Raw genomic sequence first — 13431 nt, forward strand, 5'->3', positions numbered from 1 at the left:
GATAGATAGATAGATAGATATTTATTGGTATCAATTACACAATAAATGCTCATGCAAGTCGATTGAAGTATATCAATACAAAAATAAAATAATCTTTACACTATATAAAATAATTTAAAAAGTTTAAACATTTAATTACTTACACAGTAGACATTATAATATTTTCAGCTACATCGCAAGACTTAAGTGAAGCCGAGGTATTCCTGAATTGAAAAAAAATATTTAATAATTAAATATCTCTTAATAAATTTATTATCTTTCAAGTTACGAATGTGCTCTGGTCATTTATTAAAAAAATTAAATCCAGAATTGGCGCAGTTCCTCCTAGATGTATTGACTCTATAAAAATTTGGTATCAAGTTATTGCTATTTCTAGTGATGCTCTCACCATATGTTAAAACAAGAGGCAGGTTCCTCTTGAAATAGGTTAGATAGACAAGGATATACTGACAGCAAAAAATGAGTACCCAGAGATTAGTGAAGCAATGCCTACCTCAGTCTTGATAGTGTACTACATCTATTAACCTTACATATCTGAGAAAGCCAATGTATCATATGCTTTCATGAGAAATGTCTTCAAATCAAAGTAGCATAAGAACTAGTCATGGTAAGCCATACCAAGTATTGCTTTGAAACAGTACTATAAAGATTTCTAATATGAAAACTTATACAAGAAAGTATACTTGATAATGGGGTAATATGCTCATTCCACAACTTTCCAGGGTCTATCAAGTACTAAAGATTACTATCCAAGTACACATCCAAGAATTTCACCCTCTCTACAGAAGATTTTGGAAAAGAAACAGCAGATATTGGTGAGAAATTTAATGATTGAGTTTTTGGGTTTTTAAAACTGAACCTTTTCACCGAAACCAGGATTAAATTTTATCTTCTTTGTTTAGAATTACATGCTAAATTACATTTTAGATAACTAGTGTCGTCGGCAGTATAAGATTTAAATTGTGTAAAAAGTTGACAAATCATTAATTTAAACCAAAAATAAAAAAGAATCTAGAAAGGACCCTAAAGTCTACCATGCCAGATAAGTCGCTGATGCGATAAGTTATTTTAGAATTTAAAATATTGCTGGCTGCAATGCTTCAAGTAGGATTCAATGAGGTCAGTTGAGGGACTCTTTGGATGAAAATTATAGTATAATAGCCTGTTTAACAACATTTAAAAAAACACAATCAAAAGGCTTTGTTAGACCTGAAAAGGTGGCATAGGTGTAGTTTACACTCCACTCCAGCCGCTACAAACTCTATAAGACTATTAAATTTATTGACAATGAAGTAGATATATTGTTTCTACACCTAAACTGGTCATTATAAAATAATGTTAGTTTGAGAGTGATTATTTGATCTTCTAGAAGCTTAGACAAAACAGGCAGCAGTGATATTAGATGCTACAAAGTGAGATTAGACGGTTCTAATTGGTCTTCTCTCTGGCAACCTGGTTTTTGTATAAGAGCACTACTTTAGTCACTTCACATACATATATTATTGATAAGGTATTTTCAACTAGTAAGAATAGAAAATAATCATCTATTTTTTTCTTTAAGAGGTTTACTTAATACAAAAAACTAGACGTTTGGTCAAAGTCTCGAATTTATATTACGATTATTGATTAATTGGTTACACGTATTTCGCTCTTCGAGGCCTAAATAAAAATAATAAAATACTATAACCTACTTAAATTAAAATATATATTAAATATATATAATGAAAAGAAGTACCTGATCAATAGTTTCGAAAATTTACATTCACCAGACACCAAATCTAAGACGTATACACTACGAATAGATTAGGGATACTAAAATATTTAATCGTTAAAATGGTATTACTTATCTGTACAAGAATCCAAAACAAACAAAAAGTAAAATAACCTGAACTTACTACATGGTATATTTTGTTATTTTTATTTTAGTCTGATGATACCTTTAGGGGCGAAACACGTGTAACAAATTAATCAATAATCGTAATATAATTTCGAGATTTTTGACCAAACTTGTAGTTTTTTGTTATAGGAATAGTTTGAAAACGCAACTGTTTAAATTTTACTTGAATTGTCATTATCATTATCATTTTACTTAAATCAAAGGTAAGTAACTCATTATCATTGTCTCCAATATCATATGTCAATTCTGTCAATCGTCTTATCGTCAACATATTTAAATGTCAATATCATCGCTGTTGGTCAACAATATCATTTGTCAAATATTAATGACGATGAGATTTCGGAATTAGTTGTCAAATTTAATTTCTATCAATCGACGAAATGTTCAAGGAGTGCTTAAATGCCGATGTGACAATCGTCAGACTATTGATAAGAATATTTAAAAAAAATAAATTAGATTTTAAGAATTCGTTAGATTTAAGGAATATTTAAATGTTAATGTCATCGCTATTGGTCAAAAATGTCAAAGCTGTCAAATGTTAATGAAACTTTGGAATTCCAATATTACAATGCAACTTTTTCATGATTAATTTTTAATACATTTTTCCTGAATGTCCATAAGAAAATTTCAAATTTCCTAGTTATTGAATTTTAAAATATTTTATTCTAAATAGATCCCTAATACAAATTAAATGACCAGGAAATGTGTACTGAGAAATATTCAATAATTATTAATGTCGTTTTTGTTAACCCTCAATATTAAATTATATAGTAGTAAATTATAAAATATTGTACATCATCATAAGTCGTCAATGTCATTAATGTTAGCCAACAATATCAAATATAATTTCTATCAATCGAGAATGTTGTTCTCAAGAATATTCTTATAATAAACGAAATGTTCCAGGAATGTTTAAATTTCAATTTTTGAATATTTTTTTCTAAACAAAGTACAAGTCAAATAAAGGTTTTTTAAACACCCAGGTGTTGATAACAAAGCTGTCATAACAAACAATAAACTTACCTATTAATATATTAAATTTACACACCTTTCAGATAAAAAAATTGATTTATAGATATAAAAATATATTACAAACATATAAATTAAATTGATATAATACCTGGGTTACATTAACTCATCAAAGTTAATTGGTCAAGCAAATTGCATATTCATTTTTGCATTTTTTTTATGCAATTTATCATTTTTTTCAAATGTTCTCTGAATAGTCATAACATTATTCTTAGAAATTCAACCATATGAAAATGCTTTTCGACAAATTTTCATTTATCAACAATGTCAAATGTTACTGCTGATGAAAACTTTGAAGATTTTATTTAAGGATGATCGAATTTGAGAAAACATGATGCATCCAAAATATTCTTGGAATATATCATAACATTTTCTAGATTTTTTTATCAAAACGTATTTGGCATGAACATAATATCTTTGACTAAATCTTCAATTTTTTCTAGAAATATTTTCGAAATAAATAAATTTTTAAGGCTTTACATTTTTTTCTTCCAGTAACTAATTTTAAAGGTGCTTTAAAGAGTAATTGGAGATTGTTCTGAGAAAATCTCTGTAACATATTTTAAAAAGAAGTTCTTTTTCAATAATTTAGAATCATTTACCTGTGATATTCTAAAAATCCTAAAGGAATATTCCTCAATATTTATCAAATTTCTTTTATGGATTTTGTTTTGTTTCACATAATTAATTAAACCCATAAGGCTTCTAAGGGATATTCTGAGGATGTTCAAGTACGATCCAATAGAAAAATGTGCTTTGATGAAATATGCTTTTTTCAGGATATATCAGAATTTCGTTAGATATTACTGGGTCTTCTAATTGAAGGGTATATCATCAGAACATTTTTGTGTTATTTTGCCTTTAATAACGTTCCCCCAACAATTTGAGACTTAACAGAAATTCTATAATAATTAAGACCCTTTCTGAAAAAAAGAAGTGTTTTAGAGTACCAGGGGACCTCCTAGACTAATTTTTTCCAGACTGCACGAATGACAGATCGTAAGATATAGCAGTTGGACATTATTAACGGTATAAGGGACTGCATAAATTCCTATACACCATCGACACTTATAACGATCTTATAGATAAAACCATCAAATAGGTGCACAGCATGTACCGCGAACCATCAGACCGTTATAATGCCTCCCGAGTAAAATTTCTCTTGCGGACGCCATGAACAACCCATTCACATAAATATCTTTTATCCAAAAAGAACACAATAAATTTATCGGGGTATCTGTAACGTATCGGATCGATGTCTGCCTACTCTCGTTACGCTCACTAACTGTGAGATAATGTTGTTTTCTACAGCTGGTGCCCGGTTAATAAAATATTTCATATATGGACAATTTTAATTACCCTTTTTTCTGTAGTAATTAAGAGCAAAAATTACTCTCGCTACTTTTTACACCATATGGCAACAATGCTAGAAAGGTCAATCACGAGAAGTAACGAGTCTGCCCGAATCCACCGTGTCATTGGTATTGGAGATGGGTAAATGTGGGTCTTTATTCCCAAAGCAGGAAGAACGGACTTTGTGTGCCCAACCTAACCCCACCTATATCAGCAAGCCATTCTTGCTTAAGATTAATAGGTAGTAGAGGTAGAGGTAGAGGCACAACCGCCTTACGTGAATCAACATGCGTACACAAGAGGACAGTCCACTAGTACTGCTCTAAGTTGAAAAAGCTGAAAGCATCAACAACAATAAGGAAGTTGCACTAGTGCTTTTCTTTGACATTGAAGTACCTTCGACAAGGCAAAAGCTTTTGATGTAGGATCTGCACATTTGCAACCGGAGGATATAAATGACCTGGACTGGGAAGCCCAGCTTTCCTTCACTAGGATAACAGGTCGTCTGGAAGATGACTTGACGACCGCCTATAGAAAATGGTCAAGTTAACTAAATTCAACTTCAATATGCATTTATACTCTGATATTTGATGGGATCCTCTACTTTTCACACCATAGACAATAAGCGCAGTCAGTAAAAAGTCACGAGTTGCATCAATCAAAAATCCGATTTCTTACCATTGATACGCAACAACAAACACTGTTGCCACATATGTGGATAAATCTTGATACGTTTTAAAGAGTGTGGATTTCAAATGACCAACTAATACTCTTGAACAATGACCTCAAGGTTAGCACATCCATTGTCATAGTTAATCTTTATAATTCCTTGACTCAACGATTTATATCTTTTAAAAAAAGAAATTTTAATAAAAACATATATGTTGCAATTTTGAATCGTCTGACCTTGTCAAAATCCATACTCACCTAAAAAATTTTAAAGTCCATTTTGAACGTAAATTTTTTTGCTCCTTCTGAACAAAGCATAAGAAATCCACTTTTTGACATTTAGAGGTACAGGTCCTCTTCCATGGGTCTGTGATATGCACTGATAAAGAACTCATCACCAATGATTATTTATGACTTTCAAAGGTAACCTTCAAGAATAATTAGGATCTGAATTTGTGGCGAATACCACTGAACTCAGGATACAATTTATTAAAAGGAAAGAGGAGCCACTGTCACCTCGTCATTCATCCTAATCAATGAACGGGAGCAATGACGGTGCCCTAGTAAAATCCTCTAGGAAATAAACAGCAGAACAATCCCAAAGTATGTGCTCCTTTGTGTCGTCTTCATGGCTGCATTGCCTTCTAATCAGAAACAGTTTGCGAATTGCTTAATCTAGTTAACTCCTACCCCTGTTTTAGGAGGAGGAAGTTTCTGAGCCAGCTTCGTTGGCCAGCGCTTCGAGAAAGGATCAGCTTTAACTCTTGTAGATCATCAGACAGAGATTAGGTTGGATGGTAGGTGTCCGCAATAGAGCTGCCTGTCACCAAAGCTGTGGTGTCTAGTGATGGACGAACTTCTAAGGCGTTTAGAGGGAGAATAATTCTACGCGTAGCCCTACGCTGATGACGGTTTAGTCATTATCGCAGGACAGTTAATCGGGATAGTACTAGGGGAGTCTGTCTCAATAGTAAGTGACATAAAACAAGCTCGCTAACGACGTAGTAAACAAGACAATTGTCATTGTAGATTCAAATAGGTGGCTTCAGATTGGTGTACACAGAGCCAGAGTGTAGTGAAAGAACACCGATCAAAGAGAAGTTGTTTCGCTGGTTACACAAGGGTCTACCTTGAGGCTGAAATGTTCGCCATTCCAGAGGTAGCCACAAGAAAGGAATTAAAAGAGTATTAGAAAAGGAGATAATAGTTTACTCCGACAGTCAGGTTGCCTTAAAGTTCATCCAGGTACATAAAACTAGTTAAAAACTGGTTCCGGACTCAGTTCAGCTAAATTGGATTCCCGGATACACTCGAGGAAAACGCGCAAGCGGATAAATTTGCCAGGCTCGGACATCGGACTGAGCAAAAGCACATTTCTCATATCCTGGATTATTGGTCCTGGGAAAAAAATAAGAAAAACTGGATCAAGAACAGTAGATGCCAATGAACTAAGGAACTGCTGTCACCCTCAAGAAAAACGAAGGCATTCTGACTGCTTTTTTGGCACATAATAAAAATAGCGGGCTTAATTGGGGTCATAACAGGTCACTAGAGGCTTAACTGGTACTGGTACGTAACTTGCATTTCTTAAATGTGCCTGTTAGCACTCTGCTGCGTGGCCAATGAGATTCCTTATAATTCCATAGAGTACTGCGATAGGTGGACTTGGCAGCAGAGTGAAACTATACTATAGAATATAAATAACTATAGAATCTGCACACCTGCAATGGGAGGAAATCAATGACCTGGACTAGGAAGCCTTGCTTTCTTTTTTTAGAAGGATAGGTCGCTTGGGTGAAGTTATAGAAGACGGTCAGCAAATAAAATTAAAATCCAAAATCCAGTTATGTTTTGAAATTTGAAACTATCCTCTACTTCTCACACCATAGGCGACAACTGCAGTCAGCAACGAGGTGTCACGATTCAACCCGATTTCTTTACGATTGATTTTTGCAACAAGCGCTGTTGTTATGACTGTTGAAATGGCCTACGAATACCCTTGAACAATGATGGACCTCAAGGTCAGCGCATTCATTGTCGCAGTTTATCTCGATCATTCCTGCACTCAAATCAATAAAAAAGGACTTAAAATAAATAAGATATATTTACCGGTTTTTGTCAAGGTCACCAAAAAAATTTAAATACCATTTTGAACGTATATTTTTTCACCCCTTCTGAATCCAGCGTCAATAATCCACTTTTTGACAGTTAGAGGTAAAGGTGTTTTTCCATGGCTCAGTGATGTGCATTGATGAAGAACTTTAAAGATTGTTAAAACCTGGATAATTATAATGAACTATGAATCATCACCTTGCGAATTTCAGAGGTAACCTTCAAGAAAAATTAAGATCTGTATTTGTAGTGAACACCACTGGACTTAGGACTCAATCTGTTGAAAGAAGAGGAGCCTTCCTCAACTCGTTTGATCAATAAGAATAAATCAAAGGGAGCAACGACGTTGCCGTAGTAAAATCCCCCAAGAAATAAGGGGCAGAACAATCCCAAAGTATGTGCCATTGTATCGTCTTCATGGTTGCACTGCCTTCCACTCAAAGACAATTTACGAATTGCTTAACACAGCTAACTCCTTGCCTGTTTTCAAAGGAATAAATTTCTGACCTGAGGCATTGTCAAGAACTGCCTGTCTATAATCGGTGTTAATATATACCGTTATATCAGTAGCGTTATTCTGCCGCCAGGGTTATGTCATAAATTGCTGTTTGTAGGACATTTTATGTAGTACCTGATGCTTACAATATTAAAGGTCTGTAGGATGTAGACTGCAGCCCAAACCTGTCTTAGTCTTAAAACCTTCTATGTAAAAGGTTCTTTTTATCGAAAATAATTTCTAAAATATCTTGAAAACTAGCGTTTCTTTATCATTACTGCTTACGATGAAGTTAACTGTTTGAGTACGTAGTTTGTTAGTACTTAGATTGTACTTAGTCAAAGTTTTTTGACTTGTTTGACTTTTCTGAGCTTGTTCGACAACCCATACGCATAACTTATCTTGGGAAAGCAGCATTTAAAGATTAGGAGGTGACAGGAAAGATAGGAGGTGTTATTATTATAGAACATGTAGGTCTCTAAAAATAACAATACAAAGTTGATATGGATACTGAACTCTATGGTAAAGTAAAACATCTGGTACACCATTTCATACCCAAGACACAAATCATCAGGGACAAAGAGAGAAATGTAACCACGGATGCAAAAGGCATCACTAGTGTATGGCGGACGTTGTGCACAGAGCTCTTCTACCTAAGATCTGTAAGTGAAGAACTCGAACCAACAATACTTAGGGAGGAAGTGTATCAAGTAGTAAAACGACTGCAAAATAGAAAGCATCAGATTGTGATGGAATTACCGCTGACATAATTCCGCTTTTTCTAATTGCGTTGATGTCAGCAAATCATGCTCGGAATACTGAACGAGAGGCTGTAAAAATTTCTTCCTCAGACCAATACTAGACGAATAAACTGGGTATGTTCCAAGGATACGAACTCTGAGTTTGAATCTATCGTCACCAATACCGGAGATTGTTAACTAAAATCCGTAGTCGTATCCCCATGACACGAAACCGAACAGCGAACTCACTCGTAGCTGGAAGGACTTACGCAGCGTAGTCGTGGACAATGAAAATGACAGACCGTCGCAGAATTGAAGCTCTAGAAATGTGGTGCTATAGAAAAATGCTCATGAGCTCCCTCATCAGCATACGTACTAACGAATTAATTCTGACACAACTGCGAATCAAAACCAGACTATCCACTTATGTCAACCAGCAGTCTTTAAAATACTTCGGACACATTGCCAGGAAATGAGAATCTGATCATAGGAGGAAAATTAAATGAACGAAAATGAAAGTTTACCGTTGCGATGAGAGAGAACCTGCAAGATGCACTACACCACGTCCAATATAAAGAACCCTAGAGGTAAACGATTGATGGACTTACTGCATGATGCTACCACACCCCTTCGAGGGATTTATAGATGACGAACGAATGGAAAATTCTTAAAAAACTAAATTGAATATTGGACTTTAAAAAAAGGAGGGGTTCAAATAAAAATTTTTGATAATAATCGTTCAAACGGTACCTCTTTATTTAACTTTCATATGGCAGATATAACAGACAACAGATAATAGTGCAAAATTAGTAAAATAATTCCGCTGGCTAAAAAAAAAAATCCAAAAATTTTTTCTGACTTATAAGCATTTTTTCAGCACTTTCTAAGTTATTTGAAAAAAAATTATATAGGCAACTCTAGTTTACAAAATATTGCACTTTGCCATCAATCGGGACTTAGAGCTAGTCATAGTACTATAACAATTCTGACTAGACTGGTGGATGATGTTACTAGAAAATATATAAAGAACAATAAAAAAACTGGTGCTAGTTCTTCTTGACTTTTCAAAGGCATTCGACACGAGAAATCATGATTAAATATAGGCTAATCCAAATTATATAGTTTGTTAATTGATTATGCGACACTGTTATCATCGTATATTAAAGGTCGTCGTAAAAGAGTAAAATTTAAGGGTGGCATATTTCCTTTACCATTAATAATTTCAGGAGTTCCGTTCTATGTTGGGCCCTTTGTTTTTCTCCATATACAATGCATGAATTGTAAGATGCAATATTCACTCCAAGTTATATGCAGATGCTGATAATACCCAGGTGTATATTGATTTCTTACCTTTCGAACTAATGCCTCAGAAGCAGCAGAAAACTTACATGCCGATATATTATCGCTTTTCAGTATAAATTCATGCTAAATTCAAATGAGTGTCACCTTATGCTCTTTGGAAATTACCGCATAATGGAAAAGCATCAAAGAATATTAAAATAAATATTAATGAACAGTTAATTTGGGGTATAATACTAGATACCGAGCTAAAGTTTCCTGAACATATTAATACAATATTACCTAAAGCTTGATTTGCTTTAAAGATGCGCTTGATAATAGAACAAATACAATGGTTTGTATATATTATCTTCTTCTCTCATTATTTAGTAATGGAGTTGAGGTCTACTCTAATAATTTAGAATTTTTAGATAAAAGAGGGACAAAGAGTATACAAAATTGATTTCAACGGATCGACAGCGATTCTTTGTGAAAACTCATTCATATGAATGTCCAGGGGAGTCAGACAAAGCCCTATAAATTAGAGAAAAAAAAATTAAATATTGCATACAGAATCGTATTAAAGCTGAAGAGATTGAGCTCTAATCCACTATTCAAAACAGATGTAATGAATGTTAAACAATGCAAAGAATTCAACGAAGCAGTTAACCTCAACGGTTCTTCTTAACCCAAACAAACATTGCATCATCGTTGATGCTAAAAACCGGACCAAAGCAAATTGAAACCACAAAAATAATTACAAGGCGAGTAGCATACCACCGTTGACAAATAAACTACCTTTTGTAAAATGAATAAGAGACAGGTTCATTAACAATGTCAAGATCAAAGCCATGGTACCCTGACACTCGATCGCAGGCACAGGCAGACGATCTTCTCCGCGATCTTCAGGTCGTGGCCTGTACCAATCGATGTTACGTTTCTGGTTTTCATTTTGCAATAAAATAGATGCGTTTGGGTTTCATTCATTTTGATCCGGTGAAGGGCGAAGATCAATCAAGAAAACCAGTTCGTGTGATTCTTTTACATAGTAATGTTGACTCTGTTGACACTGTATAAATTGAAAGAAGGTTGATTATTTGCAAATTTCTAAAGTCCATTGTGCTCGAAGGAATCAGTGTAATAAAGATACAAATTTTGTATATCAAATGTCACTGCTGAGATAAATCAATGGGTGAGAAATCCTAACAGGGAAAACCCCTAACAGGGAAAATTGTATACAATGAAAAGGAACCGAAACCTGATTTTCTCAAAACCCAAATTTTGCAGAAAAGACCTTTCATGTTAGGACAGCAGAATTGTGCTATGCAGTTGAACTGTACTACGGGTCTGGTATGACTAAATGTTTTAGGTAGGCTGTAATTAATCTTAAGAGAATTACACCTATTTTGAACGTCACTTAGTCACTTAGCCAATTCCAAAATAAAGGTAAACAACCGCACTAGCAAATCGTTTGACTCGCTTTTATGGCACACTCATGCATGACCAGTTTTTCCCTGAAAAAAACTGACCTATTCAATTTAGGTAGCTGAGAACTAATCAAAACAAAAAGCGGACATGGTCACCAACCATGAAATCTTGGTAATTATATAGAGTTAATATAAATCGTGTGTTTTTTTTTATTAGCTAAGACATAATGTCCCCGTTGTATGTTACGTACGAGTTATCAGTCGCCGGTCCACTTTCGAAACTTTCATTATTTTTTTTGGCACTGTGACAGGAAATCGGACTAATAGACGTCCATCCTAAAAATTACACACAGAAAAGGATGTTATCTCATTTATGGTTAATTTAATTTAAGAATTACGTAAAGTCTTCATTGGTTAATTATTATACGTGAGAAAGGTTGTTGTACTTATAATTGTTTACGTTTAGATAAATGGGTATCATCTTGATTTTTCATGGAAAACAGAATTACCTAGATGTGTCTCTATGGAATCAATATACTAAAATTGAAAGTAGGTAATAACTTTTTATTCAAATTCAGGCACAAAAATATCACGTGGAATAAAGGAGATTTCCATAAAATATAATAATTTTATAGTTTAAAAAATATATACAGTGAAAGCTCTCCTTGCAGACAGCTCCTATAAGCGGACATCTCTTTTAACCGGACAAAGTTCCTGGAACCGATTTTCAGCATATCATCTTCAATGTTAAATGTATTCCGATAAGCGGACGCTCTTATAAACGGACGCGGACACTAGATTTTTCTGTATGTGATCAAAAAATCTCCCATAAGCGGACGCGAAACTCTAATACCCGGACGATTTTTAGTTCCGCCAAAAAAAAGGATGCTCTCGTTAAAGGAAAAGATGGAAGTTGTTAACGTATTAGACAGAGAAAGTGTCCCAGTTCGTCATTTGGCAAAGAGGTTTAATATTGGGAAAACGCAAGCAGCTGAAATTGCCAAAAATAAGGAAGATATCAGGAGTAAATGGCAATCAGGAACTAATATAAATCAAAAGGATTTTTTAAAAAAGAAGGTTTTGCTATAGACAAAACATATTTTGAGTGGTTTGTGAAAGCTAGAAGTCACAACATTCCAATCTCAGGGCCGTTGATGAAAATAAAAGCTAAAGAAATCGCCATTACATTGGGCTATAATAATTTCAGTGCGTCCGACGGGTGGTTGCAAAATGGCGCAAGAGACATAGTGTGAGTTTCAAATGCATATCTGGTGAAGCTGCTGCAGTAAATCAAGGTGACGTGTCACAATTTTTGGAGAAACTTTCATCCATGTTGCTTGGCTACAAACCAGAAGACCTGTACAACGCAGATGAAAGTGGACTTTTTTGTTCGCGCATTGCCCGACAAAACTTTGTCCCTTAAAGGAGAAAGATGTGTGGGTGGAAAGATAGACTAACCATTTTACTCTGTGCAAATATGGCCAGTGAAAAATGCGATTTGATTATGATCGGAAAAGCGGCTCGTCCCCGTGCTTTAAAAAACGTTGCTATTAAGGATCTACCATCGACTTGGAAATCCAACAAAAAGGTATGGATGATCCGAGAAATCATGTCTGAGTGGTTACTAGAATTCGACCGGAAAATAGGAATCCAAAAAAAGGCAAGTTTTTTTATTTTTAGACAATGCATGCTCTCATCCTCATGATCTGAATATGAAAAATGTGAAAATTATATTTTTACCGCCAAACACAACTTCAGTTTGTCAGCCCTTGAGCTCAGTTATGCTTATACAGAACTTTAAATTTTATTATCGGCATTTGATTTTAAAACATATTTTAACAAAAATTGACGATGTCCAAAGCTTATCTGAGCTTCCAAAGTCTATTAATGTGTTAGAAGCTTTGTATTTCATAAAAACATCACGGGATAAAGTTAATTCCTCCATAATTAAGAACTGTTTTGGCAAAGTTGGATTCAGAAAAAGTGGATGTAGCTCAGAATTTGCTGAGCAAAATTATTGCGATGCTAAAGACGATCTGCCCTTAGCGACACTTGCTCAGTTACTGCGACATGCCAAACATTTAGGAGTAGCAGACTCCCAGAAAGTGGATGATTTCCTGGCCTTAGCCAATAACATAACAACGGAAGAAAATGCCATTGACAACTTTTCGAATTTGGATGTAGAAAGCCCAGGCCAACTTGAATATGGTAGTCCAAACGACTCAGAAGAAGAAGTGGAACTGGTGGAGTCACTAAGAGCTTCAAAAACTATAAATTTATATGGGGAAGCTCTAAATCATATTTCTATATTAAAAAAAATTTGCTAAAGATGATTTCACTGCATTTCAACATTTAAAAAATTTAGAAAGTTATTACGAAAATTGTCTCCTTCATCAAAAGATAGTGAAATTTCGTCAGACAAACATTTTA

The 13431-nt window shown here is 34.3% G+C and overlaps 1 pseudogene; it reads left to right on the forward strand.

Annotated features, from left to right (window-relative positions):
* Positions 1-570: 570 nt before the first annotated feature.
* LOC126738712 (tigger transposable element-derived protein 6-like) lies at positions 571-13152 on the forward strand (annotated as a pseudogene).
* The last annotated feature ends 279 nt before the right edge of the window (positions 13153-13431 follow it).

Source organism: Anthonomus grandis, chromosome 7 (assembly GCF_022605725.1).
Source record: "Anthonomus grandis grandis chromosome 7, icAntGran1.3, whole genome shotgun sequence".
Lineage (NCBI taxonomy): Eukaryota > Metazoa > Arthropoda > Insecta > Coleoptera > Curculionidae > Anthonomus > Anthonomus grandis.